The following is a 23,971-nucleotide window of genomic DNA, read 5'->3' as shown; positions in this document are numbered from 1 at the left end:
GCTCAAGAACACAATAGAAAAGCTAAATATTGAAAATCTAGCTTTACAAGAAAAACATGATATGCTTGTGTCCTCTCATAATAAATTGATGGATTCACATATCATGTTAGAAATGGCTCATGAGGTTGTGTTAACTAATTTGAAATCATACCAACCTCACATATGCACATGTACTCAAGTAGAAACTATATTATCATGTGCTAACAAATGTTGCTCTCAAGAAAGCCAATCTTCCATTGAGCTAGAAATTTCAGGAATTAGTGATATTTCTATCACACAAGAAAATAAAGAGCTCAAGGAAGAAGTTGGAATGCTAAGAAGGAGCTTAACTCGTTTGAAGGGAAAGTGTCATGCTCAACATTCTCAAGATAATCGTGATAATATGGTGAAAAATCTTGATAAGGGGACAACCGTAGCATGCACAAAACCCCTTCAAAAGAATACCAAGCTTTCCAAGAAGGGCATGAGCAAAATCCACGGTGAGAAAATTAATGCTCATATGATTTTCTCTAACAATGTACCTATGTGCTTCAACAAAGAAAGATCAAAGAGAAGCGATAGGAGGTGCTATGGATGCAAGGAGAAGGGCCATGAAATTGATTCATGCCCCCACATGAAGAATCAAGACCTTGCACGATCAAGAAAGATGACCATCAAAAAGGATGAAATCAAAAGGCAAATGCATTGCAAGGACAAGCATCGCATTTGCTACAATTGCCGTGAAAAAGGTCATCTATTCAAGGTTTGTCCAAAGGGTAAAACACCTAAGCCTAACTTCTTAATACATTCAAATATGCTTAGGAGACCCAAATTTGACCCTTGTGCTAGAAAGGTGATGAGTTTACCACATTCTAGGACCAAGGCTATTTGGGTGCCTAAGTACTTATTAGCTAACCTTGGTGGACCCATCCAAAAATGGGTACCAAAATATACTTAATAAGTTTTTGCAGGTACCTAGAGATGATATGAAGCTTTGGGGTGCTTGAGCGGTTTAACTCAATTCTTATCTCAAGCTATCAATCTTACATTGTCTATCATTTAAGATTGACCCAGAGATGAATTGAGTTGTTATATCACTAACTTCATATTTATCTCTAGCAAGAACTTATGTTGTAGGGAATAAGGATTAACCTTTGTGGGAATCAAGCAAAAGGCCTACAACCAAGTGATATCCAAAGGATGGTAACAATTAATTCTTAAGTGCACATTGCTTTTAATTGGTATATTCCTTTGTGTCTTTTGTAGCCACATAGGAAAAATGAAGCACTTGAGAATGAACTTAAAAGATTTTACCTTGCTTTGGAAATGATCTAATTATATGGTAGATTGCAAGTTCATATTTTTATATTGTGACAATCTACATGCTTTAAATTGATTATATGTACCTTGTGGCATATTTCAAATTAATTATCGTGTTATTGCCATGACCTAGACATAAAGAGGATTATCCCATGTTCTTAAATGAATAGAGTACTAAGTAAGAAATTCAAATTCTTATAGCACTTACCAAATGGGGAATTCTCTATATGACTAGAGTTGTGAGACTAATGTTTCTATCTAAGTGTTTATGTAGTCTCACAACATGAGAATGTGTTTCCCAAATGGAGTGTGCCATTCAACATTCAAAGAAGATCGAACCAATACTATGTGATGTATTCATTCTTGTTTAAATTGGTTTTGAGTCTTCTACATTAATCACTCACCATGCTATGAATTAAACTTGCCATGTGAACTTAATTAAATAATCGTGCTACTTTCATCTTTTTTACAATTGATGTTATGCATGATGCTTGTAAGGGTAATTTAGTTCATATCATGAGGTTTCCTTGCATGTTTTAGTAACCTTCTTGTCATTCATATACTAGAGGTTGCTAAATAGGAAACTATCGCTTGTGTTACTAATACAATCTCTTTTAAGATATTTCATGGAAATTCATAAGTAGAGATTGTGCTCTTTCCATTGGTAAAATCACAAGCTTTAAAGGTTAATCTTCACCTAAAAGAAAGATTAGGAATGCTCAAGGCAAAGGTATGGAACAAATTGCTTCAATTGGTTGTTGATCAATGGTAGTTCCTTTCAAGTGACATTCTTTCAATTGCTAATAATATATTCTATGGAAAGGAATGTCAATATGAAGGTTAAATTCCTTTTGGCTTAAATTTGTAAATTAGTGCATATTGTGAATTCACTGCTCCATGTGCATTAACTTAAAAGGAATTTAATTTATGCCTTTACGCCTCATAAATGATGATTTGTTTGCCATTCATATATAGATAGCATCATTCATTAAATACTTCCTTGTACTACTAATACCTCTTTTCAAAGTGTTTTATCGACTAGTTTTAAAAGGAAAAAAGATAACAAAGAAGGAAGTCTCCACAAATGATGAAAAGAAGAATACTAAGGTGACACCACCACAGATAGTAAGATCTGTCAAATTGGTATAACAAATGGTACATTCTATATGGTGGTAAGTATTCTTAGGCATAAGTTAATTCATTGCAAATTTGTCATGCCTTGACCAATATATGTAATGTACTCCTCATGCGACTCCTAATTGAATTGAAAGTGCATTTGACAAGTCATTCAAATACTTGATGCACATATCTGGGGGAGCACATTAGGTATCTTGTGTCTTAGAGAATAAGTTTCTCTTGAGTAAGCTATACTAACTCAATCCATAATGGTAAAAATTGTATCTCATTTTTATGGATTGTAATCTTTGTTTTCAAAATAGCTACTCTTGATGCAGTTTAAAATTCTCTTATCGTTAATTCTAAAAGTGCATAGGAATCTTTTTGTTGATATTCATCACATACATATGCACTAACATGGATATGATTTTTAAACTGTAAAAGGTACAATTAGTGATCCATACTCTCTAAATTTTGGAAACCCATATTTTGATATCTTAGAAATCTACTTCAATCGATATACATATGCTTCACATTGAATTGGATCACTAAGTTGTAAATTCCATGCATAACTTGTCTTTATGATATGAATGCTTGTGTGACTAACCTTGATAAGCTAGGTGCACCCAAAGTCAAGGTAGGTTCATCATCAAGAAGGCAACACAATGATGTATTAATAAAAGGAGAAAAGGCTCCTATTCTTAACTCTAGTTTTTATCTATGTGATTAAATATTGACTTGAAACCATGTAAGATGGTTGTCAAGTATATGTGGGTGCCTACACAAAGAGAAAGGCCACAATAAGGATTGTGTGGGTACTCAAGGCTCTTACCACTAATCTCAAAGGACCCAATTCAAATTGGGTACCAAGATATGAAGCTTAAACTTGTTTTGCAGGATCACTCCTTCAATGGATCAAGTTGGGTGCTCGATAATGAATGTATAAATCATCTTTGGAGATAGTAGCTAGGGTGGTAACAACTGAATCTCAAGTGCATATTATTTTCAAATCTTATCTTTTTGTGACTTGTGTAGCCACTAAGGAAAAAGAAGCACTTGAGGATATACATCAAATGTTGATTATGAAATAAAGGTCTAATTGGAAGTTGAATGAATATTATCATATGGTGAACAATCCAAAATTATGTGATGTATTCTCTATCTAGTTAATTTGGATTTGATTCTTCTATATTAGACACTCACCATAATATGGATTAAGTCATCCCTTTAGACTTCATTGAATAACCATGCATATTATCCATGTCATTCAAAATATATTGTGCATGAGGGTTCAAGGAAATTTAGTCCATATTATGATGTTTCTCTATTTTAGCAACTCGTTTGCCCTTCACATATAAAGGGTTGCTAAATAAGAAACTAGTGCTTGTGCTACTAATGCCATCTCTTGTGTTGAGTTTATCCATAGAAAATCTATGATAAGAGATGGTGCTTGTTTTAAATTGTATAAATCACAAGCTTAAAGGATACTATTCAACTAAAGTAAGAAGAAGTTGATAAGAGGCCAAGGTATGAAAACTTCCTATCCTTCAGTTGTTTTAGTATTCTATCCTTAGTGGGATGTGCCATAGTATAGGTTAAATTCCTCGCAATACAAAGTGTTCAATAGTGCATATAACTTTGACATCAACTATATGTGTGCACTAATTTAAAGGAATTTAATCTATCCTTTTGGGTTTCAAGAATGATGATTCATTTTCCATCCACATATAAGGATTATCATTTGTGAAACCCTCCCTTGTGTTTCTAATGCTCTCTTTTCTAAGTGTTTCAATAAGGTCCTTCCAAGTGCTTTCAAGATGGATTGAAAATCTACGGATATAAGAGTCTTAGTTGTTTCAATCATTGAGTTTCAATTGATCTCATATCAAGTATGATCGAATCAAGAAAAGATGAAAGAAGTTCATGATCACTTGGTTGGATGAAATCGTAAAGGGAAAAGAAATCACAGTGATTCAAGAAAGGAGTTATATTTTTTTTGTCAACCAAATAATGAAGATGTAGTGACATATTTATGTGATATCCTTCATTATGAGGTTTGAGGTTCATATTAGCATGTTTTACCATTTAGGATTTCAATTGATATACTTTCAGTTTTTAAACTTTCAATTGGTTTGATTTTCATCATCTATGTAAAGCATATTATGTTAAACCAATATATAGTGCAAACATCTCCTTTAACCTCGTATTGTTGATGTGCATAAGTGTACTTTGTGTACTCTTGCATGCACAAATTGAGGGAGAGTTTAACCTATATCTTGTGAGATTAATGATTTCTTAAAGTTCATGTTTTGTAGTCTCACACCTTGGAGAACATCAAATGAGGATGAGTGGTTCCAAGGAAATGATCAAATATTTACCACATGTCACCCCATGGATTAGTTCTATTGAGGATCAATATGTGTTCTCTAGCATAAATTCAATTGTTTCAAATATATTATGCCTTGACCAAGATATATGATGAACTCCTCTAAGAATCTTAATTGAATCAAGTGCATGTTACAAGTAATTCGAGTACTTGATGCATACATTTAGGGGGAGCTCATTCTATATCTTGTGTCCTTAAATACTAACATTTTCTTTTAGTGAACTTGTGTAGTTCTTTGAAAAGAATGGGTTTCTCTTGTTTTTTTAAGAGGATATGTTTGTCCTTGGCATGCTAAATTTACTCAATACATGTCGTAATGAAGACTGATGGGCATGAATGAAAATCATCTTGCTTTGTGCAAAAATAATGTCAAGCCTATCAAAAGCTAAGATGTAAATTCATGATTATAATGGAGACCATGTGGCGTAGAACAAAGGTGTGTCACTCCATGAACTATTGTATTACAATTTTTGTATCTAGGCTCTTACATGCTAATGTGTGCATGTATATGCAATATCTTAAGTCTCACCATAAGGTTGCACTAGTGGTGATGATTATAGAATCTCTAGATATTTGATTAATACCTCTTGTGGTGATGTCATAAGTTTGTCTTAAGTCATCTTAGTGAGGTATGAGTCAAACATGCTAACTTCTCTTGAATCTTGGCTTAAAATATTGCATATCATATCTATTAGTATACCTTTTTATTATGAGTAATTCCTTCAATTGGTACAATTTCACATTTTCATACTTTATCTGTACCAAGGTTCAAATTGTAGAACTTAATCCCCTGACCTCACAAGTCCAAGTGCATAAGCTAAACAAGTATTCATCACTTGTATGCACACATTTAGGGGGAGAATGGTCTATAATTTGAATCTTTGAGACTAACTTCATTTCCAAGTCTATTATGTGTGTAGTCTCAAATTAGAAAGGAATCTTCGGGCAAAGACAATCGCTTCCACTGCAAATTTTGATGGGTATCAAAAATTCTTTGCTCCAATAAATGTATCTTTTATACATTTTATAAGAGAATGAGTTTATCTTGTATATGCTACTCCAAAATCATCTAAAACTGGTAAACATATATCATATTCTTTTGGATTGCAAATGTCTAAAGTAGCATAGCTTATAAATTCTCCTGTCTAGAACTTAATTGATTAAATAGTGCACATGTTTCTTATGTCGCATGATTATGTTCAATTTATACTCATTTTATGCTAATGGTACTTTAAATTACAAATAAGTACTCTCAACTGGTATCAATTGAATTCATATATATATGTGCGCTCTAAAACTTGAGGAGAACTTAGTGTAATATGCTATTAGTGATCTGCTTATCTATCAAATTGTATCAATTGGTGTTTTTCAATTGATATTTTTCATACATGATCACTAGTTGTATAATCCATACTTGTGCAATTTTCATGCTGCCTCTTGTTATGATAAGAAAATGCTAGGTGACATCTAGACTCCAGGTATCAAGATTTATCTTTCAATTGGTATGACAATATTCATTTGATATCTTGGACCTATGTCATAATTATGCCAACAAGAGATTGCAAAATGAACTCTAAATACAACACAAGTGTGGAACACCCCTTTGAAAAGGTAAAACGCAAAGGTACATCACTTATGGCACTTCTCCATTACCTTTGTGCCATATAAGGACCCTTTTCATGATAGTGTGTTCAAATCTTGATTAATCATAATTTCTACCCTTTATATTCTTTATATCTTTTTTTGGAGATTTATGACAAAGGGGGAGAAATTTTGCATTAAAGCTTACCTTTAGTCTTATGTAACTAAGTGTTAGAAGACTTTAAAAAGGGGAGAAATAATTAAAAAAAGGGGAAGTCATAAGAAAAACATAAGATGTAGAAAGTTGATGAGTGCATACTATGTCATGAGCATCACGTTTATTTTATGACGCACTGCATCCTATGAATAGTATGATATAAGTTGTCTCCATACTTTGACCCAAATATGTGCTTTTGGCATTTGAGTACAAAATTGGTATTTTCTGAAATGCACATATTTAGGGGGAGGAAACTATATCATAGGATTCAAAATCTTATTTATCAAATCTTATGTAAGCTTTAAATGTGTTGTCATCAATCACCAAAAAGGGGGAGATTGAAAGTGCATTCATCCCTTTTGTGAGTTTTGGTGATTTGGATAACAACACATTTAAAGGTCTAACAAATTTGCTAAGTGTTGAACAGGGAATTCAGTATGATGAACATACTTGAATAGTGTATAATGATCAGTGAACAAAGTTCAACACAAGGTCAAATAACCAGTGAGACAATGCAAATGGATATAATATGGTCTCTATATTGGTTTGAATATATGGACAAGTCCTGAGAAATCACTATGCATAAATATGATCATAATAGAGGTTGAAGTGATTAATAGGATTGGTCAAGCCAAAGTGAACAAGATATGAGGAATCGTGAATTGGCTTGACCATATTACTATTAGTCCATATATGAATATATGAGAATCAAACTAGAGCTTGATTGATCTTAGCAGTTATATCTAGATGACATTCAAGCAAGGTTCACAATATTGAAGAAATGATTCTCTCAATGGATGCTCAATAGGATGTGACTCAAGAATGGCTTGATAGGGTGAAGATAGCAAGGAAAGGGCTTCGAGGAACTAAGCGAAGGTGAAGGCCAAGCGACGGCTTGTAGACCGAGGTACCATGGCTAAGGTGAAGAAGAGAGTACTTGCACTAAGTCGATGAACTAATCAGCTATGAAGAGTTACAACATGTTGATGCATCAGTAAGGTGACTTGAAGCCATGATTTGAACTCATATATGGTGAAATGGCACAAGTCATAGGCTCGATTTGTGTTTGCTTCAAAAGGTGAGACAAAGATGTTTGTGATCCTTATGAAGCAACACCATGGAGAAATCACACTTGAGACACCAATGACTCAAGGAGTTTACTTAATTATATTTTATTTAACTTGAGTATAGGAATCATCGTACTATCAAGGGGGATCCAAAAAGAAGGTTGGTGTTGGTACAAAAGCTCAAAAATCCTTGATCCAAAACTTCCATTTTACCCTTGTTAATCCTTAGTGAAAGTATGTAGTACAACCTTTTAAAGTCTATCTTGGTCAAAATTGATTTTTGGAAAAACAGGTTCAACCGGTTTTAAAACAGGTTCAACCGGTTTTTGCACTGTTCACCTTTTTTCAAAATACTGGTTCAGCCGGACACTCAACCGGACACTCAACCGGTTTTTGTCTGGTGGAAACAGGTTCAACCGGTTTTAAAACAGGTTCAACCGGTTTTTGCACTGTTCACTTTTTTCTGCCAGTCTGCTGTGTCAGCCAAAAAGCTGTGCGCAGTTTTTTGAAAAACCGGTTCAACCGGTTTTGGGACCGGTTCAACCGGTTTTTGGGCAGAAAAGTCAAAAACGGCTAGTTTTGGAGCCCCACCTATATATACTCACTCCTACCTCTCTCCCCACAGAACAGCACGCACAAAACTTCATTCCCAACCTGAGAAACACCTCCCACTCTCTCTCACACACCTCTTGCCTCTCCCATTTCAAATCTTTGGAGAGAAATCTTTGAGTGAGTTTGAGAGCTGCGGTTTTTGTGCTTCATCTCCAAATCTCTCTTGCTCTTCTTGATTCGAGCTTTGGTACTACATCGAGTTCTTTGTGGATTCATTACTCTTGGAGCTTCTAGCTCCTAGACGACTAGGTGTCTCTTGTGAGTCTCCAAATCTTGTGGAAGTCCACAAGAAAGTTTGTATTACCCGCTCGTTTGAGCAAAGATTATTGTGTGGGCTTGACCTCTGTGGTTGGCAAAGGGAGGATTAGGGTTGAAAGAGACCCGGCTCTTTGTGGGCGCCTCAACGAGGAAGTAGGGCACCTTGGTGGTGTGACCGAACCTCGGGATAAATCTTGTGTCTCTTGTGTTCTTGCTCATTGTGTTTGTTTGTGTTCTTCGTTCTCTCACCATTGTGTGGAAGATTTGTTTATATATATTTGGTGTGTGGATTTTGAGAAGTGCCCTTCTCAGATCTACTATTTTGAACCCTGTGGATCAACTAGAACATCTCATTTCCAAAGTTAACTGGGTGAATTTCGAGATCAATTCAGTTTTACCCAGTTTGCTTCTAGTTTTTGTTGAAAAAGTTTTAACTTGCCTATTCACCCCCCCTCTAGGCAACTTTCAGAAACTGGCAGACCCTGTACCTGCAATATCTCCACCAAGGAGAGCTACCCCTCGACCGAGCCGAGGCTCGGCGGGTGGCGTGGCGCGCCAAGTCGTTCGTCTTGCTGGGCGATGAAAAGGAGCTCTACCACCGCAGCCCCTCTGGCATCCTCCAGCGATGCATCTCCGTCGCCGAAGGTCAGGAACTCCTGCGAGAGATACACTCGGGGGCTTGCGGCCATCACGCAGCGCCTCGAGCCCTTGTCGGGAATGCTTTCCGACAAGGCTTCTACTGGCCGACGGCGGTGGCCGACGCCACTAGAATTGTCCGCACCTGCGAAGGGTGTCAATTCTACGCAAGGCAGACCCACCTGCCCGCTCAGGCTCTGCAGACGATACCCATCACCTGGCCCTTCGCTGTGTGGGGTCTGGACCTCGTCGGCCCCTTGCAGAAGGCACCCGGGGGCTACACGCACCTGCTGGTCGCCATCGACAAATTATCCAAGTGGATCGAGGTCCGACCTCTGAACAGCATCAGGTCCGAGCAGGCGGTGGCGTTCTTCACCAACATCATCCATCGCTTCGGGGTCCCGAACTACATTATCACTGACAACGGCACTGAAAGTCGCCTAGAGGGGGGGGTGAATAGGGCGAAACTGAAATTTACAAATATAAACACAACTACAAGCCGGGTTAGCGTTAGAAATATAAACGAGTCCGCGAGAGAGGGCGCAAAACAAATCGCAAGCAAATAAGGAGTGTGACACGCGGATTTGTTTTACCGAGGTTCGGTTCTCGCAAACCTACTCCCCATTGAGGAGGCCACAAAGGCCGGGTCTCTTTCAACCCTTCCCTCTCTCAAACGATCCCTCGGATCGAGTGAGCTTTCTTTTCTCAATCACTTGGAACACAAAGTTCCTACAAGGATCACCACAAGATTGGTGTCTCTTGCCTCAATTACAAGTGAGTTTGATCGCAATGAAAGAATCAAGAAAGCACGATTGAAAAAGCCAAGCGACAAGAGCGACAAATAACACACGGATCACTTTCTCTCTCAAGTCACTAATCACTAATGATTTCTTTTCTCAATTGTGAAACTTGGAGAGATGGAGGCTTTGAATGTGTCTTGAAATGGATTGCTAGCTCTTGTATTGAATGTTGAAGGTTGGAATGCTTGGGTGTCTTGAATGGAGGTGGTTGGGGTTGTATTTATAGCCACCAACCACTTCCTAGCCGTTGGGCCATTCTGCTGAGCGCGGACGGTCCGCCCTCCTGGTGCGGACGGTCCGCCCTTGAAGATCAACGGCTGAAAATGCAACGGTCAGCAGTAACGGCTATATCAACGGCTATATTGCATTTAATGCGTCGTCAGATGTCAGACAGAGCCAGTCGCGGACGGTCCGGTCGTGCACCCCGGACGGTCCGCGAGGCCCCCTATAATTCATTTCTCCGAACCCGTCATCTTCGGGTTTTTTGGTTTCTTACCGACCGGACGGTCCGCGCCTGAGGCCGGACGGTCCGCGCGAGGGCTCGGACGGTCTTTGCTTTTCCTCCGGACAGTCCGTAGTGGAAACTTGTGTTTTTGCATAGGTTCTGTCCGAGGGTCATTCTTGTGTCGCGGATGGTCCGCCGCAGGGCCCGGACGGTCCGCGCTTGGCCTGTTTTTCCAAAAAGCTTCTCCTGTCCGGAATAATCTACGGTATTCCGGATAGTTGATTTAGTATAGTTGTAGATGAACCTTTGGCACCTGTAGAAACTATAATCTAGAGCAAACTAGTTAGTTCAACAATTTGTGTTGGGCAATTCAACCACCAAAATAATTTAGGAACTAGGTGTAAGCCTAATTCCCTTTCAATCTCCCCCTTTTTGGTGATTGATGCCAACACAAATCAAAGCAAATATAAAAGTGCATAATTGAACTAGTTTGCATAATGTAAGTGGAAAGGTTGCTTGGAATTGATCCAAAATACTTACAAGATATGCATGAATTGTTTCTTTCTTATATAACATTTTGGACCATGCTTGCACCAGATGTTTTGTTTTTGCAAACTATTTTGTAATTCCTTTTCAAAGTTCTTTTGCAAATAGTCAAAGGTAAATGAATAAGATTTTTAGAAACATTTTTCAAGATTTGAAATTCTCTCCCCCTGTTTCAAATGCTTTTTCTTTGACTAAACAAAACTCCCCCTAAAAGAGATCCTCCTCTTAGTGTTCAAGAGGGTTTTGATATATCATTTTGAAATACTACTTTCTCCCCCTTTTGAACACAATAGGGTACCAATTGAAAATATTCAACACTTAAGTTTTTGAAGTTGGTGGTGGTGCGGTCCTTTTGCTTTGGGCTCTTACTCTCTCCCCCTTTGGCATGAATCGCCAAAAACGGAATCATTAGAGCCCTCGAAGTTACATTATCCCTCTTTGGTCAAAACAAATGAGTGAAGATTATACCAAAGATGGAGTCCTTTTGCTTGGTGCTCATGTTTTCTCCCCCTAGAACGGAGAGTTGCTTGGAGCGACGGCGAAGGATGAGTTACGTAGTGGAAGCCTTTGTCTTCGCCGAAGACTCCAATTCCCTTTTAATACACCTATGACTTGGTTTGAAATAGACTTGAAAACACATTAGTCATAGCATATGAAAGAGATATGATCAAAGGTATACGAATGAGCTATGAGTGCAAGTTAACAAAAGAAATTCCTAGAATCAAGAATATTTAGCTCATGCCTAAGTTTGTTAAAAGTTTGTTCATCAAGAGGCTTGGTAAAGATATCGGCTAATTGATCTTTAGTATTAATGTAAGAAATCTCGATATCTCCCTTTTGTTGGTGATCCCTAAGAAAATGATACCGAATGGCTATGTGTTTAGTGCAGCTATGCTCGACGGGATTATCGGCCATTTTGATTGCACTCTCATTATCACATAGCAAGGGGACTTTGGTCAATTTGTAACCATAGTCCCGCAGGGTTTGCCTCATCCAAAGCAATTGCGCGCAACAATGGCCTGCGGCAATATACTCGGCTTCGGCGGTGGAAAGAGCGACCGAATTTTGCTTCTTTGAAGCCCAAGACACCAAGGATCTTCCCAAGAACTGGCAAGTCCCCGATGTGCTCTTCCTATTGATTTTGCACCCCGCCCAATCGGCATCCGAATAACCAATTAAATCAAATGTGGATCCCCTAGGATACCAAAGCCCAAACTTAGGAGTATAAGCCAAATATCTCAAGATTCGTTTCACGGCCGTAAGGTGAGCTTCCTTAGGGTCGGCTTGGAATCTTGCACACATGCACACGGAAAGCATAATATCCGGTCGAGATGCACATAAATAGAGTAAAGATCCTATCATCGACCGGTATACCTTTTGATCCACGGACTTACCTCCCGTGTCGAGGTCGAGATGCCCATTAGTTCCCATGGGTGTCTTGATGGGCTTGGCATCCTTCATCCCAAACTTGTTTAGAATGTCTTGAGTGTACTTTGTTTGGCTGATGAAGGTGCCCTCTTGGAGTTGCTTGACTTGGAATCCTAGAAAATACTTCAACTCCCCCATCATAGACATCTCGAATTTCTGTGTCATGATCCTACTAAATTCCTCACAAGTAGATTCGTTAGTAGACCCAAATATGATATCATCAACATAAATTTGGCATACAAACAAATCATTTTCAAGAGTTTTAGTGAATAGAGTAGGATCGGCTTTACCGACTTTGAAGCTATTAGCAATAAGGAAATCTCTAAGGCATTCATACCATGCTCTTGGAGCTTGCTTGAGCCCATAAAGCGCCTTAGAGAGCTTATAGACATGACTAGGATACTCACTGTCTTCAAAGCCGGGAGGTTGCTCAACATAGACCTCTTCCTTGATTGGTCCATTGAGGAAGGCACTTTTCACGTCCATTTGATAAAGCTTAAAGCCATGGTAAGTAGCATAGGCCAATAATATGCGAATTGACTCAAGCCTAGCTACGGGTGCATAGGTTTCACCAAAATCCAAACCTTCAACTTGGGAGTATCCCTTGGCCACAAGTCGAGCTTTGTTCCTTGTCACCACACCATGCTCATCTTGCTTGTTGCGGAAGACCCATTTGGTTCCTACAACATTTTGATTAGGACGTGGAACTAAATGCCATACCTCATTCCTAGTGAAGTTGTTGAGCTCCTCTTGCATCGCCACCACCCAATCCGAATCTTGAAGTGCTTCCTCTATCCTGTGTGGCTCAATAGAGGAAACAAACGAGTAGTGTTCACAAAAATGGGCAACACGAGATCGAGTAGTTACCCCCTTATGAATATCGCCGAGGATGGTGTCGACGGGGTGATCTCGTTGAATTGCTTGATGGACTCTTGGGTGTGGCGGCCTTTGTTCCTCATCCTCCTTGTCTTCCTCATTTGCATCTCCCCCTTGATCAATGCCATCATCTTGAGGTGGCTCATTGGCTTGATCTTCTACTTCATCAATTTGAGCTTCATCCTCATTTTGAGTCGGTGGAGATGCTTGCATGGAGGAGGATGGTTGATCTTGTGCATTTGAAAGCTCTTCGGATTCCTTAGGACACACATCCCCAATGGACATGTTCCTTAGCGCGATGCATGGAGCCTCTTCTTCACCTATCTCATCAAGATCAACTTGCTCTACTTGAGAGCCATTAGTCTCATCAAACACAACGTCACATGAGACTTCAACTAGTCCAGTGGACTTGTTAAAGACCCTATATGCCCTTGTGTTTGAGTCATAACCAAGTAAAAAGCCTTCTACAGTCTTAGGAGCAAATTTAGATTTTCTACCTCTTTTAACAAGAATAAAGCATTTGCTACCAAAGACTCTAAAATATGAAATGTTGGGCTTTTTACCAGTTAGGAGTTCATATGATGTCTTCTTGAGGATTCGGTGTAGATACAACCGGTTGATGGCGTAGCAAGCGGTGTTGACCGCCTCGGCCCAAAACCGATCCGAAGTCTTGTACTCATCAAGCATGGTCCTTGCCATGTCCAATAGAGTTCGATTCTTCCTCTCCACTACACCATTTTGTTGAGGTGTGTAGGGAGAAGAGAACTCATGCTTGATGCCCTCCTCCTCAAGGAAGCCTTCAATTTGAGAGTTCTTGAACTCCGTCCCGTTGTCGCTTCTTATTTTCTTGATCCTTAAGCCAAACTCATTTTGAGCCCGTCTCAAGAATCCCTTTAAGGTCTCTTAGGTTTGAGATTTTTCCTGTAAAAAGAATACCCAAGTGAAGCGAGAATAATCATCCACAATAACTAGACAGTACTTACTCCCGCCGATGCTTATGTAAGCGATCGGGCCGAATAGATCCATGTGCAGGAGCTCCAGTGGCCTGTCAGTCGTCATTATGTTCTTATGCGGATGATGAGTGCCAACTTGCTTCCCTGCTTGGCATGCGCTACAAATCCTGTCTTTCTCAAAATGAACATTTGTTAATCCTAAAATGTGTTCTCCCTTTAGAAGCTTGTGAAGATTCTTCATTCCAACATGGGCTAGTCGGCGGTGCCAGAGCCAACCCATGTTAGTCTTAGCAATTAAGCAAGTGTCGAGTTCAGCTCTATCAAAATCTACCAAGTATAGCTGACCCTCTAACACTCCCTTAAATGCTATTGAATCATCACTTCTTCTAAAGACAGTGACACCAATATCAGTAAAAAGACAGTTGTAGCCCATTTGACATAATTGAGAAACAGAAAGCAAGTTGTAATCTAATGAATCTACAAGAAAAACATTGGAAATAGAATGGTCAGGAGATATAGCTATTTTACCCAAACCTTTGACCAAACCTTGATTTCCATCCCCGAATGTGATCGCTCTTTGGGGATCTTGGTTTTTCTCATATGAGGAGAACATCTTTTTCTCCCCAGTCATGTGGTTTGTGCACCCGCTGTCGAGTATCCAACTTGAGCCCCCGGATGCATAAACCTACAAAACAAGTTTAGTTCTTGACTTTAGGTACCCAAATGGTTTTGGGTCCTTTGGCATTAGACACAAGAACTTTGGGTACCCAAACACAAGTCTTTGATCCCTTGTGCTTGCCCCCAACATATTTGGCAACTACTTTGCCGGATTTGTTAGTTAAAACATAAGATGCATCAAAGGTTTTAAATGAAATATTATGATCATTTGATGCACTAGGAGTTTTCTTTCTAGGCAACTTAGCATGGGTTGGTTGCCTAGAGCTAGATGTCTCACCCTTATACATGAAAGCATGATTAGGGCCAGAGTGAGATTTCCTAGAATGAATTCTCCTAATTTTGCTCTCGGGATAACCGGCAGGGTATAAAATGTAACCCTCGTTATCCTGAGGCATGGGAGCCTTGCCCTTAACAAAATTAGACAATCTTTTAGGAGGGGCACTAAGTTTGACATTGTCTCCCCTTTGGAAACCAATGCCATCCTTGATGCCAGGGCGTCTCCCATTATAAAGCATACTACGAGCAAATATAAATTTTTCATTTTCTAAGTTATGCTCGGCAATTTTAGCATCTAATTTGGCTATATGATCATTTTGTTGTTTAATTAAAGTCATGTGATCATGTATAGCATCAATGTTAACATCTCTACATCTAGTACAAATAGATACATGCTCAACACTAGATGTAGAGGGTTTGCAAGATTTTAATTCTACGACCTTAGCATGTAACATGTCATTCTTAGTTCTAAGGTCGGAAATAGTAGCATTGCAAACATCAAAATCTTTAGCCTTAGCAAGCAATTTTTCATTCTCAATTCTAAGGCTAGCAAGAGAAATGTTTAATTCTTCAATCCTAGCAAGCAAATCATCATTATTATGTCTAGGGTTGGGAATTGAAATATTGCAAACATGTGAATCAACCTTGGCATTTAAACTAGCATTTTCATTCCTAAGGTTGTCAATCATCTCACGGCAAGTGCTTAGCTCACTAGATAATTTTTCACATTTTTCTACTTCTAGAGCATAAGCATTTTTAACCTTAACATGTTTCTTGTTTTCTTTAATTAGACAGTCCTCTTGGGAATCCAAAAGGTCATCCTTTTCATGAATAGCACTAATTAATTCATTTAATTTTTCCTTTTGTTCCATGTTAAGATTGGCAAAAAGAGTACGCAAGTTATCCTCCTCATCACTAGCATTTTCATCACTAGAGGTTTCATATTTAGTGGAGGATCTTGATTTTACCTTCTTCTTTTTGCCGTCCTTTGCCATGAGGCATTTGTGGCCGACGTTGGGGAAGAGAAGTCCCTTGGTGACGGCGATGTTGGCGGCGTCCTCGTCGTCGGAGGAGTCGCTTGAGCTTTCGTCGGAGTCCCACTCCCGACAAACATGGGCATCGCCGCCCTTCCTTTTGTAGTACCTCTTCTTCTCCTTTCTTCTCCCTTTCTTGTCGTCGCCCCTGTCACTATCACTTGACAATGGACATTTAGCAATGAAATGACCGGGCTTACCACACTTGTAGCAAAATTTCTTGGAGCGGGACTTGTAGTCTTTCCCTCTCCTTTGCTTGAGGATTTGGCGGAAGCTCTTGATGACGAGCGCCATTTTCTCATTGTCAAGCTTGGAGGCGTCTATTGGTTGTCGACTTGGGGTAGACTCCTCCTTCTTTTCTTCCGTCGCCTTGAATGCGACGGGTTGGGCTTCGGATGTAGATGGATCATCAAGCTCGTTGATCTTCCTCGAGCCTTCGATCATGCACTCAAAACTTACAAAATGCCCGATTACTTCCTCGGGGGTCATTTTAGTATATCTAGGATTACCACGAATTAATTGAACTTGAGTAGGGTTAAGGAAAATGAGAGATCTTAGAATAACCTTAACCACTTCATGGTCATCCCACTTTATGCTTCCGAGGTTGCGCACTTGGTTCACCAAGGTCTTGAGCCGGTTGTACATGTGTTGTGGCTCCTCCCCTTTGCGAAGCCGGAACCGACCGAGCTCCCCCTCGATCGTTTCCCGCTTGGTGATCTTGGTGAGCTCGTCTCCCTCGTGCGCGGTTTTGAGCACATCCCAAACCTCCTTGGCACTCTTCAACCCTTGCACTTTGTTATACTCCTCTCTACTTAGTGAGGCGAGGAGTATTGTTGTCGCTTGAGAGTTGAAGTGCTCGATTTGGGCCACCTCATCCTCGTCATAGTCTTTATCCCCTACCGACGGTACCTGTGCACCAAACTCAACAACATCCCATATACTTTTGTGGAGTGAGGTTAGATGAAATCGCATTAAATCACTCCACCTAGCATAATCTTCACCATCAAAAGTTGGTGGTTTGCCTAATGGGACGGAAAGTAGAGGTGCATGTTTAGAAATTCGAGGGTAGTGTAGGGGGATCTTACTAAACTTCTTACGCTCTTGGCGTTTAGAAGTTACGGAGGGCGCATCGGAGTCGAAGGTCGATGTTGATGAAGTGTCGGTCTCATAGTAGACCACTTTCCTCATCCTCTTTTGCTTATCTCCGCTTCGATGCGGCTTGTGGGAAGAAGATTTTTCCTTCTTCTCTTTGTGGTGAGAAGAAGATTTCTTCTCCTTCCCTTTGTTGGAGGAGCTTTTCTTCTTCTCCCTCCTCTTGGTGCGGGACTCTTCCGATGAAGTGCTCCCGTGGCTTATAGTGAGCTTTTCGCCGGTCTCCATCTCCTTCTTGGTGTGATCTCCCGACATCACTTCGAGCGGTTAGGCTCTAATGAAGCACCGGGCTCTGATACCAATTGAAAGTCGCCTAGAGGGGGGGGTGAATAGGGCGAAACTGAAATTTACAAATATAAACACAACTACAAGCCGGGTTAGCGTTAGAAATATAAACGAGTCCGCGAGAGAGGGCGCAAAACAAATCGCAAGCAAATAAGGAGTGTGACACGCGGATTTGTTTTACCGAGGTTCGGTTCTCGCAAACCTACTCCCCGTTGAGGAGGCCACAAAGGCCGGGTCTCTTTCAACCCTTCCCTCTCTCAAACGATCCCTCGGATCGAGTGAGCTTTCTTTTCTCAATCACTTGGAACACAAAGTTCCTACAAGGATCACCACAAGATTGGTGTCTCTTGCCTCAATTACAAGTGAGTTTGATCGCAATGAAAGAATCAAGAAAGCACGATTGAAAAAGCCAAGCGACAAGAGCGACAAATAACACACGGATCACTTTCTCTCTCAAGTCACTAATCACTAATGATTTCTTTTCTCAATTGTGAAACTTGGAGAGATGGAGGCTTTGAATGTGTCTTGAAATGGATTGCTAGCTCTTGTATTGAATGTTGAAGGTTGGAATGCTTGAGTGTCTTGAATGGAGGTGGTTGGGGTTGTATTTATAGCCACCAACCACTTCCTAGCCGTTGGGCCATTCTGCTGAGCGCGGACGGTCCGCCCTCCTGGTGCGGACGGTCCGCCCTTGAAGATCAACGGCTGAAAATGCAACGGTCAGCAGTAACGGCTATATCAACGGCTATATTGCATTTAATGCGTCGTCAGATGTCAGACAGAGCCAGTCGCGGACGGTCCGGTCATGCACCCCGGACGGTCCGCGAGGCCCCCTATAATTCATTTCTCCGAACCCGTCACCTTCGGGTTTTTCGGTTTCTTACCGACCGGACGGTCCGCGCCTGAGGCCGGACGGTCCGCGCGAGGGCTCGGACGGTCTTTGCTTTTCCTCCGGACAGTCCGTAGTGGAAACTTGTGTTTTTGCATAGGTTCTGTCCGAGGGTCATTCTTGTGTCGCGGACGGTCCGCCGCAGGGCCCGGACGGTCCGCGCTTGGCCTGTTTTTTCCAAAAAGCTTCTCCTGTCCGGAATAATCTACGGTATTCCGGACAGTTGATTTAGTATAGTTGTAGATAAACCTTTGGCACCTGTAGAAACTATAATCTAGAGCAAACTAGTTAGTTCAACAATTTGTGTTGGGCAATTCAACCACCAAAAAAATTTAGGAACTAGGTGTAAGCCTAATTCCCTTTCAGGCACCCAGTTCACCGGCAGAAAGTTCTTGGACTTCTGCGAGGATCACCACATCCGGGTGGACTGGGCCGCCGTGGCTCATCCCATGTCAAATGGGCAAGTAGAGCGTGCCAACGGCATGATTCTACAAGGGCTCAAGCCTCGGATCTACAACGACCTCAACAAGTTCGACAGGCGATGGATGAAGGAACTCCCCTCGGTGGTCTGGAGCCTGAGGACAACGCCGAGCCGAGCCACGGGCTTCACGCCGTTCTTCCTAGTCTACGGGGCCGAGGCCGTCTTGCCCACAGACCTGGAATACGGCTCCCCGAGGACGAGGGCCTACAGCGATCAAAGCAACCAAGCTAGCCGAGAAGACTCGCTGGACCAGCTGGAGGAGGCTCGGGACAAGACCTTACTACACTCGGCGCGGTACCAGCAGTCCCTGCGACGCTACCACGCCCGAGGGGTCCGGTCCCGAGACCTCCAGGTGGGCGACATGGTGCTTCGGCTACGACAAGACGCCCGAGGGAGGCACAAGCTCACGCCCCCCTGGGAGGGACCGTTCGTCATCGCCAAGGTGCTGAAGCCCGGAACGTACAAGCTGGCCAACATGCAAGGCGAGGTCTACGGCAACGCTTGGAACATCCAACAGCTACGTCGCTTCTACCCTTAAGATGTTTTCAAGTTGTTCATATACCTCGCAACCACGCAAAGTTTAGTCATCAAGGAAGGGTCGGCCTCGCCTCGGCAAAGCCCGACCCTCCCTCGGGGGCTAAAAGGGGGGGGGGGAACCCCTCTGCGTCGAATTTTTTCCTCGAAAAAAGATCCTTTCTGCCAGAATGTCTTTCGTGCTGTTTGACTACTTCGAAAGTGGATCCTGAAAACGACGGAGTACACGTAAGCAGCCAAGGCTGACCGAGCCGAGGGACTCCTATGCCTCCGGGATATGGATACCTCACTCATCACCTTCTGCGATAAGTAACTCACGTTCGGATAGGTGATTCCGCGGACCGAACAAGTCTTCACGTTCGGAAGCTCTTCTGCCGAAGCGATTCTTCGAGCCTTCTCGACAGCGTCGGTGACAGAACCCCATGGACGGGTAAGAGTGCGCGTAAGCGGCAAGGCCGACCGAGCCGAGGGACTCCTACGCCTCCGGGATACGGATACCTCACTCATCACCTTCCGCGAGAAGCAACTCTTGCTCGCACAAACATCCCTGTTACCGACAAAAAAGTCCAGATACTCGAAGCAAGAGGAAAAGAGACGCAGCTTTACAACACAGCGAGGGTGTGTTCTGGCCTCGGCGGCCGCAGGAGACACACGCTACAAGACGATCCGATCCTGCAGGCTCGGGTCTTGACGCTGGAAGGGAGCAGCAGCACCTTCGGCATCGATAACACTTTCGGCGAGGTCCGACCTAGCCTCGGACGGCGACGCGGCCCGAAGATCTCCACTCCGAAGGACGACGTCATCGCCACGCCCGGGCCATCGCTGCCAGGGTCTTCTTCGGGAACCCGGCCCGAGCAGGCGGCTCGGCCGGACGCCCCGGGGCCTCGGCCAACCGTCCTCCAAGGACGTCAGCCCGACCCGAGGTCTCGGCTAGTCAACTCCGGCGTCGGTCCCGCTAACGGACGACCCGGCCAGGCTCCGGCCAACCAGGTTTTCTTTTCGAGCCAACTCTGCCTCTGTTCATGCTGATACCGCTACCCCTGGCCTCGGCTCATCGAAGAGCGGCCAAGGGGTCCCTTTAACTAAGCTAGAGAAGCCTCGGACAACAAGGCCGACCGAGCCGAGGGACTCCTACGCCTCCGGGATACGGATACCTCACTCGTCACCTTTACACGGGGCGACTCACGCTTGGTGAAGCGGTTCAGACAACCAACAGGCGAGTCTTAAGGCATGTTTGGTTCACTACTTCAGTTGCCACATTTTGCCTAACTTTTGTGCCTAAGGTTAGTTATTCAATTCGAACGACTAACCTTAGACAAAGTGTGGCACATTTAACCACAAACCAAACAGGCCCTTAGTGCTCGAAAATAAGGAAAAACATGGCTCTGTGCCAAAATTACATACATGTTCAGGCCTCGACAGCCACAATGAACAAAAACACTGGCATTCAAAGTGCCATTACAAACGGAACTTCGGTTCCACCTCCGCAGGTACGAACAACCCCACTCGATGGGGGAGGGCCTGCGGAGCAACGGAAGACCGACGAACGGCGCACCGTCGCCCGCTCCAGCAGCAGCGACGACGACGACTTCTGCTCCGGGGGGCCGAACAGCGGCAGCACTGACCTCAGGGCGGATGCTGCTGCCAAGAGGCCCCCGCCCATGCCCAAACTCGTGAGGCAAGGACGGGCAGAAGGCCGTAGAGTTGGAGGTCGGTCCGTGGGCGGCCCTGGCTATCTCGTCGGCGGAAGAACCTCTTCCAGCTGCCGTGGTAGACGCCGGCGCCGTGAGCGGCTCCGAAGCCACTCGCGCCCGAGAGCCAGGCACGCTGCAGCTGCCGACGCCACGGACGACGACCGCCCTTCCCTCCGATCACTGAGTGAAGGAGCGGGCCACCGCCCACGCAGGGGCCGACCCCAACTCGGCACACTCCCCTCCCCAGCCCTGATGATGAAAATCCTTGAGGCTGAGGGAGGGGCAGAGGCCGCAGCCCGGCTCGCTTTCCCCCACCATCAAGCTGGAGGTCACCATATTGGGTGACCGCCGGCGGAGGGGTGCAGCCGGGCCTCCTGATGAAAATCCTTGAAGCCGAACGATGGCTGAAAGGTACCAACTCCCACGGAGTTGCGTTCCTCCGACGATGAGGCGGAAAGACGGCGGGTATCCCCCATCCGGAGGCTTGGAAGGTGGAAAGACACGATGCATAAGGGAGCGCGAAGACATGGTCGCCTTCCGAAGGGGGTCACCCTCCTTTTAAAGGCGACTCTCCCTACTTGCGCCCCCGACCGTCGCGGGCTGAGTCTTCTCCAACACCCTCCGAGGTCCTCCCCTGCGGCGCCAGGGCTGGGTCCCACACGTCATGCAAACCGGCCCAGAGCAGAAGAAGCCAACCCGCCGTGCGCGGTGCGCACAACCGCCCAGCGGTTACAAGCGACCCTCCACTTTTGCCCAGACCAACGGGCGAAAGCGGCAGGCAGCCATGCAGGCGGCATGCAACCGCGCCAAGTGGGCGCGCTTCTCCGACTCCCAACACGCCCAGCATGGAGGCCCAGGCCCACGCGTCGTGCAACCGGCGCGCCGAATGCTTCGTGCATACAACTGCATCTCCACTTGCGCCACCACCGCGCCACCTCGAATGCGGAACCAGCACCGCGACTCGAGGTGACCCAGCGCACGACCCAGCAGCGCCAGCCTGGCGCGGCGATCAGTGCGGCCAAAAATGGGCCGGCAGTAATGACGGTGGCAGGCGGGCATGAGCAGCAGTCACGTCGTCAGCCAAACTCACGTCCCATCCGGGGCAGCGAGAGAACCCTCTCTCACGGCGTGAAGACAACGCGCCCGTGTTCCGTTCCTCGAACGGCTCGCGCACGCGCAACCGCCGCCCCGCCAACCACTCGCCCCGTCGCATTGATTCCGCGGCGGGACAGGCGGCGCCCTTGGCAGGAGAAGCGGGCGACGCTTCGCCTTCGCCATAATGACCGCGTCAGTAAAGGTACGCCGCGTCGTTCGATTTCGTATCATTTTCCTTTTTTCCTCTTTCTCTCTCTTGCAACAGGGACCGGGAAAGGGGGATACCCCGAAAAGGATCCTTCCCCGTGAAGGAACCAGGCTCCGAGCCTCCCTACTGATCAGAGGTTCGAAGGCTGGCCCCCCGGAAGGGTTCGACAGCCGCCTCAGATCGCGTGGGCCCTACACCCACTACTGGTCAGAGGTTCAAAGGCCGGCCCCTCGGAAGGGTTCCACGGCTGCCTCAGGCTACTCGGGCTCCGTGCCCATTACTGATCAGGGGTTCGAAGGCTGGCCCCCGAAGGGTTCACAACCGCCTCAGACGCCGAGCGAGGGATGACCATGGGTACGTTCGATACATAACCAAGGCTCGGACTGCGCTCCCGAGGTACCCTAGGACATTTCCGAGACCAGCGGGAGCGATCTTGTAACGGAATCCCATCAGAGGGAGGCATCGAGCCCTCGGACCCCGTCGCCAGGGGACCGGGTCCGGCAGATCACCCGCAGGTACTTTTGGGCATGCCTCTGGGCCCCTAGCCGACCCCTAACGAACGGGGCATGGACGTCCACTCAGATTACCCGCTTGCAGCTCACCAGAGACACCATGTTCGGCGCCCATCGAGGGCAACATGGCGCTTTCCCCCTCCTCCTTGAGGAAAGGCGACGCAGGGGCGTATGTAAAAAAGCTGAGTCTATCCCTGATCGCCCTCTCGCCCTGTGCAGAGGCTCGGGGGCTGCTCTCGCAAACCCGGCTCCGGCCGAACCGTTGACAACGTCAACATACCAGCCCGAGAACTTGGGACCCGACCGTACACCCAGGCTACGGCCAGCTCGCATGAGGGAACAACCAGACCAGCCGAAGCATTACGCGAGGCATTAAGACCTCGAAGGAGTGAAACCACTCCTCCGAGGCCTCGGGGGCTACACCTGGCGGGTGCGCTCGCGCGCACCCACCGGAACAAAACGCAACCGAGAAAGGCTGGTCCCCTTGCAAAAAAGTGCGACGAGAGCCTCCAAGCGAGTGCTAACACTCCCTTCGAGGCTCGGGGGCTACTGCCGGGGACCATAATTAGGGGTACCCTCAAGGCTCCTAATTCTCAGCTGGTAACCCCCATCAGCATAAAGCTGCAAAGGCCTGATGGGTGCGATTAAGTCAGGGATCAGTCCATTCGAGCGACTCGATCACGCCTCGCCCGAGCCTAGCCTCGGACAAGGGCAGCCGACCCCGGAGGATTTCCGTCTCGCCCGAGGCCCCCCTCCAACGGCGAACATATTTCCGGCTCGCCCGAGGCCCTGCCTTCGCCAAGAAGCAACCCTGACTAAATCGCCGCACCGACCGACCAAATCGCAGGAGCATTTAATGCAAAGGTGGCCTGACACCTTTATCCTGACGCGCGCCCCCCGGCAGAGCCGAAGT

Source organism: Zea mays, chromosome 10 (assembly GCF_902167145.1).
Source record: "Zea mays cultivar B73 chromosome 10, Zm-B73-REFERENCE-NAM-5.0, whole genome shotgun sequence".
In the NCBI taxonomy this organism is placed as follows: Eukaryota; Viridiplantae; Streptophyta; class Magnoliopsida; order Poales; family Poaceae; genus Zea; species Zea mays.
Note: the sequence above shows the minus strand (reverse complement) of the source record.